Raw genomic sequence first — 6,987 nt, 5'->3', positions numbered from 1 at the left:
TGCACATAAAACAAGTCTTACAAGTCTTATGTCGATATGTCGTATAAACCAACAAAACTGTTAAATTTACAGTAAAGCTGATATAAATAAATAAAAAGAAAATCTTTGTATCTGCATCAAAGTGATATATGCCAAGAGAAGCATTAACTGCTCCAACTTATCTGTGATTTTAGCTGCATAACCGAAGATAAACATAGATAACTAAGAAAAATGCTAACATTATAAAGCACTTAGAGATTTTAGTATATAATGTTTTTTTGATATTTTTATGATATCAAACAAATAAATGAGTAAATTAAGATAATTTATACATTAATAATAATAATAATAATAATAATAATAATAATAACAACAACAATAATAGGGGCGTCACGATGGTGCAGTGGGTAACACGATCGCCTCACAGCAGCTGCTTCGAGCCTTGGCTAGGGCATTTGACACTTCTGTGTGGAGTTTGCATGTTCTTCCCGTGCTTGCATGTGTCTCCTCTAGGTGCTCAGGTTTCCCCCACAAGTCCAAAGACATGCGGTACAGGTGAATTAGGTAGGCTAAATTGTCTGCAGTGTATGAGTGTGAATGAGTGTGTGGATGTTTCCCAGTGATGGGTTGTGGCTGGAAGGGCATCCACTGCTTAAAACATATGCTGGATAAGTTGTCGGTTCATTCCTAAAGGGACTAAGCTTAAAAGAAGATGAATGAATGAATAAATAATAATAATAATAATAATAATAATAATAATAATAATAATAATAATGATAATAATAATAATAATAATAATAATAATAAATACAGAAGTATAACTAAAAAGTACATTTAAGTTTTGTACACATATAAACATTACAATGTTTTACATTTTACTGCACACTTTAAATGTGTTTGGGACTGTCAGCAAGAACAACAGCCAATGAAATTGAAATGCTTTTGCATATGAAACATGTTACAGTGGTCAAAGAAACTTTCATTTTTACATGTTAGTTATACTTGAGCACTTGGTTAAAATATATTAGTGTTTGAGGGCTCCACCATTTTGCCGTTAGTGGTATTGCAGACGGAGTTCTTTGTCCATTTTCTCTTTCCGTACAACAGTGTTTCTCGCTTCTCCAGGCAAGTACGTGTTGTGAGCTTGACAGTTTCAATCAACATCCTGTGATCATTTATTTTCGTGTTTCATGGAACAATACGATAAAAAAGTAAATGTAATAGGGGATAAAGATATTGTAAAAGAAAAAAAAAATGTAAATGTTTGTGTGTGTGTGTAACGAACTGTACCAGACAATTTTAGAAGCAGTTTACTTGTCTAAAAAAAACGATTACTACTTTGTATTTATGAAAATATTCTGCAAATTCAAGCAGGTTTGTTCATTTATTTAAATGTTTAAATGACAATTTTGTTTATATACTCACATGTTAATAATGTATATTGATTGACACTCTAATCTTAATTTAACCTGCTTACTGTATTTAATCTACAGTTATTAGAAGCACAGATTAGCAGCATTGATTATTGAGTGCATGTAGTGTAAAACATTCCATATTTCATTTTATTTGTCAACTGCATGTTTGAAATGCACACTTTTCACTGGGAATCAGTACTTGCACACTTACAAGAGGCAAAAGAACAGCCAACAAGAATGCAAACGCACACCTTTTATCACATAAAAGACGTTAAGTAAAGGCAGTGAGGCTTTTATTTTGAACATGTTTCAATTTTTTTATTTATCTTTGGCTTCAAATAAAATGCTGTGGTTTATCACACCACAGGTTGATTTGCTTCACAGCCTAAGAACTCTTTGTTGAAGGATATAAATCTATAAGCAAGTACTTGAGAATTAACTAAGGCTATTAAAAAATGCTGGAATATTTTTGCACTAAAGTCTCTGCCTTGTAGGTCAAGCCTTCTTCATTTTACAGTTTTTCTCAATTGGTTTGGTTTATTTCTTGAAACAGAAATTACATTCTTAAAACAGCACGGACAAACCTCCAAACCACTTGGCAATTGTTCACAACAGAATTGAATTACTCATTCATTTCATCAAATTGCAAATGTCTAAGTATATCTTTGCAAATGATTAAGTACAGATAACGTACATTTAGCACAATTTTCTAGTGAATAGATCTTGTTGATCTACACTGATTGTCAATTCTCAGTCTAATGGTTATTCTTTGCAAAATGTGTCAGCGTCATTTCATTGTATATGTCATTACATGGACAATAGTCTGTTCAATTGCCAAAATTAGTCAAAACCAAAATCATGAAAACCATACAATAGGTGAATCCTTGGAACATTTGATTACAATTTATTACAGCTATTTTTTTTATTTTTTATATAGCTTTTGGCTCTGATATATGGAAATTACTTTGTGTGTGGTTGATCATACAATAAAAAAGGAGTTACCATTTACTTGGCAGTATGTGTGTAAGAGTGCAGTGTGTGACATCAAACCTTGGAGTCTACTCTTACCCTAAAATCCTATTTCTTTTCTTCAGTTTTATACACAATTGTATTCTGTTAGACAAAAACAGTACAGTAACCATTGTCAATGAAGGACTGGGCTAAGACTGTAAGGTGGACATGAGGGATATTTTAGTGGTCCTTTGCCATAATGACAAAACATCTAAACATTTTGACTTGCTGTGCTTACACAATGCTAAAGGGACAAAACATTTTGGGGGCATTGACTACTTAAATAAGAAGTAAATTTAGTTCTGACACATAAGTGAACTGTTTTGGGAAAGGTTTGAGCTTTTGCAAGTGAGTTATAGTGTTGTGCTAAACTGTAACACTTTTTTGCCAAAGGATCTTAGATTTTTGAGAATGTAATTTCTGTTTCAAGAAATGAGTCAAACCAATGGAGAAAAATTGTAACAGCTGAAGTCCTTGTTGAGCATTTAGGAACATTGTCTGTTGGTGTGAAGTGCTTTAAAATGTTTACAGAGGGCAGAAAAATGGAGAGAGAACAGTACACATTTAATATTCAGCCTTTATGAATGAGAACCATACAGTAGGTGAATCCTTGGAACAATTGATTACAATTTATTACAGCTATTTATTTATTTATTTATTTATTTATTATTATTTTTTTTTATAGCTTTTGGCTCTGATATATGGAAATTACTTTGTGTGTGGTTGATCATACAATAAAAAAAGGAGTTACCATTTACTTGGCAGTATGTGTGTAAGAGTGCAGTGTGTGACATCAAACCTTGGAGTCGACTCTTACCCTAAAATCCTATTTCTTTTCTTCAGTTTTATACACAATTGTATTCTGTTAGACAAAAACAGTACAGTAACCATTGTCAATGAAGGACTGGGCTAAGACTGTAAGGTGGACATGAGGGATATTTTAGTGGTCCTTTGCCATAATGACAAAACATCTAAACATTTTGACTTGCTGTGCTTACACAATGCTAAAGGGACAAAGCATTTTGGGGGCATTGACTATTTACAGTTTTTCTCAGTCGCTTTGGTGCGTTTCTCACAACACCAGTGCATTTCTGCACAACAGTTAATGCATTTCTCAAAGCAATTAGTACAAACTGCAAAACCTAGCTGATAACCTGCAAAAGCGCGTCACATGCTCAAAATGCATAGTTTACACCTCAAAAGCAAGTATTCATATCAATCAAAGCATCAGTATTATCAAAATAAAAAGTCCTGACACCATTGTTTATGAACAAGATAGTCAAATGGCTTTGTCATGTTTTCAGTTTGTCAGTTTACTCTGTACATTTTTTCAATGCAAAAAAGTCTGATTTTGGTGAAACTTCCTGAAAATGCTCAAGATAGTACTATATACTATTAGCACAGCCAATTAAAAATACAGTAAAGTTAGACATCACTGCATTTAGTAAGTGTATCTGAGTACAAGACACTGAATATGTATGTTTCACATTTTTTCTGCATTTGCTCTTTACAATTTGAATTTTTTCACAGCATTGTCCAGAAGAATAAATACACCCTTATTTACAACAAACAAAAACTTTCTTTGGGTTGAGTTGTGCACAACTGTAAACAATAACTGTAAACAATATTGCAGAACATATTGGAACTGAACCAACATACATACACAGGTCTGTAAATCATTCATGAAACATTTATTTTCAGTAAAATAAAGATTTAAAGATTGTTGTGAGAAATGCACCAAAGCGACTGAGAAAAACTGTAAATAAGAAGTAAATTTAGTTTTGACACATGAGTGAACTGTTTTGGGAAAGGTATGAGCTTTTGCAAGTGAGCTATAGCAACACAATCTCACGGCACTTCGTAACTTTTTCATTTAGTGGCTAATTCGTACAATCTAATTCGTACATTTTAGTACGATTTGCGTATCCCCCAATGATGGTTGGGTTTAGGGGTGGAGTTAGGTGCCACGCCTCCTTTTTAAAATCGTACATTTCCTTACGACTGAATTCGTACGAATTAGCCACTAAACTGCCAAAACGTAAAATACTTACGTTTTCTCGTGAGATCAGGCTGGCTATAGTGTTGTGCTAAACTGTAACACTTTTTTTGCCAAAGGATCTTATATTTTTGAGAATGTAATTTCTGTTTCAAGAAATGAGTCAAACCAATGGAGAAAAATTGTAACAGCTGAAGTCCTTGTTGAGCATTTAGGAACATTGTCTGTTGGTTTGAAGTGCTTCAAAATGTTTACAGAGGGCAGAAAAAATGGAGAGAGAACAGTACGCATTTAATATTCAGCCTTTATGAATGAGCATCTGGTCCATGACATGCTAAGGGGCTAATGATGCTATATTATGTGTTGATTCCCAGCAATCCTCTGGTTTCTTGTGTTTCGGTGCCTTTTTCAGCGATGATGTCTCTCAGACTCCTGTCGAAAATCCCCTTTGTTCCACTGAGCATCATTATAGAGTCTGAATGCAAATGGAACACAGTGAGATGTGTTGATTGCTGTGTTTAGGGTGGCAGGAAATCACTTGGCTGTTCTCATGCTGCACCTGCTATCTTTCAGCAACTTGTTTATTCTCGTGATGTCAGCAAATAAATGTAATATATGCAAATACATCACTTGATATCTTGGAGGATATTAGCATCCCGAACTTTATTTTTTGCTTTAGGTTTGATCACAGGATGTTGTGTTCTCCTAAAACAGCTGTACTTCTAGCTCGGCAATTAAATATTTGACTGCGTCTGCTTTGTTTTCAAAATTACAGACTTGATCTTGTAGGATATGATTAAGTAGGTGATTGAGTATATGTAAATTGTTAATCTAGAGGGAGATGAAATTTAATTACACACAAAGCGCATTTGGATATTTATGGGGGAATTCAGTAGGAATGAATTGCACCCGCTGATGGCAGCATTTATCAATACAGTACGTGCTGTCTGTGTTGTAGACTAAAGGAGTATAAACTAAAAGCATTATGCCAATCAGGTAATGGCGCAAAGTCTGGTCTGAACACTGTTTGCACAGTGTGATTAGGAATCCGCTGGGTCAGTTCTGAGTGTTAGGTTGTGGAGGATGCAGCTGAAAATCTTATTCTAGCACACTTTAATGGAACTGAGTATCATTTGATCAGTTGATTTTAAGGTGAAATTTACATGAAACCTTTTTCATCAAAACAAATAAAAATAAAAATAGATACACTTTACACAACAATGATTTGCTGAACTACAGGTCTGTGCATAAACCTTTCAAAATACAGATTTTTTTTTTCTCTGTTTTAAACAATATTTTGATTGTAAATATTCCACAATGTGTTTGCTTGAAATGCTACAGAGATTTGGAGGATGGGGTCTGGACAGGCCTAGAGCCAGCCTTGTGAAAGGGGTGGTTCTTTTTTCTCAATCTGTGGACCTTTTTGCAATTATACGCCTCATTTTCTATTGAATTATAAAATTTAAATACTGCATTTTAGTTTAAGCACTATTCTGAATTGGTCATCATAAGCACACTTTTTGACTATCAAATCAATTTTGATATGGGCCGCTTTTGGTGCTTTACACTTTTGTTTCAAGAATAAGGTTCAAGATTTAGAATAAAAGTTTCTTGTAAAATGTTTTAAAAACGACACAGTAGCGAACGATGACTTCTCTTCCGTCAGATTGTATGTTTTCTATGTTTAATATTTGTTAGCATTGGCCAAAACTGGATAGCAGAAGTCACACCGAAAATAGGGCAAATGAGGTCATGTATGGGACAAGATATATATAAAATATACATATTTTTGTGTATTATTATTAATTTGCTTGCATTTTGCATAAAATATTAGATATTTAGTTGTATATATATATATATATATATATATATATATATATATATATATATATATATATATATATATATTTGTAATACGTGTTATTGTAAAATTAAGAAAAGAAAAATAATATTAAGATGAAAACAAAGAAAATACATGTTTTATAGGTAATATTTGTTGGATGCTTTGTACTTTTGAGTTTGAGTCAGATATTGAATTTTTCAAATCATGAGGGGCTGTACTTGTTCAAGTTGCTCATAATAACAAAAACAGAGTAATTATCTCTACCTAAGACAGAAAATGGATGTAATTTAGTGTCCTGCTGATACTAAACAATAATGCTTTTGAAGCTATAAAACATTACATTATAAGTTTACTTCATCTTCAATAAAAAATAAATAAATGTTACTGTGCCAGGCCTTTCAAAGACATTCTTGCATTTGCAATGTCTGTTGCTTTGTTTCTTTTTCATTCTTTCGTTATACACAGCATTTCAACTGTGCATTAAAATAGTCAAAATAGTCAAGGGCTTCACAAATTCATATGTCTCAGATATTACAGTTTTTCTCAGTCACTTTGGTGCATTTCTCACAACACTATTTACATTTGCACAACAGGTAATGCATTTCTCAAAACAATTAGTCATTTTTGCACATCCTAGTAGCAGTTTTTCATTCCTTCCAACACATGGCAAATGCTTTTGGACATGCATCAATTGCTTTCATACAACTCTCTGCTATTTAGAACATTATCATTTGCTTATGTCA

General features: G+C 33.0%; 1 long non-coding RNA gene across 1 annotated transcript; it reads left to right on the top strand.

Annotated features, from left to right (window-relative positions):
* The first annotated feature begins 1,724 nt into the window (after positions 1 to 1,724).
* LOC147842280 (uncharacterized) lies at positions 1,725 to 5,559 on the top strand. The gene is made up of 3 exons (XR_015498977.1): positions 1,725 to 2,567; positions 3,328 to 4,232; positions 4,475 to 5,559. It is a non-coding gene; the product is annotated as an uncharacterized LOC147842280 (long non-coding RNA).
* The last annotated feature ends 1,428 nt before the right edge of the window (positions 5,560 to 6,987 follow it).

The sequence above is a fragment of the Danio rerio genome, chromosome 9 (assembly GCF_052040795.2).
Source record: "Danio rerio strain M-AB ecotype USA chromosome 9, GRCz13ab, whole genome shotgun sequence".
NCBI classification, from domain to species: Eukaryota; Metazoa; Chordata; class Actinopteri; order Cypriniformes; family Danionidae; genus Danio; species Danio rerio.
The sequence above is the reverse complement of the archived record's forward strand: the minus strand, read 5'-3'. Positions and strand labels throughout refer to the sequence as shown.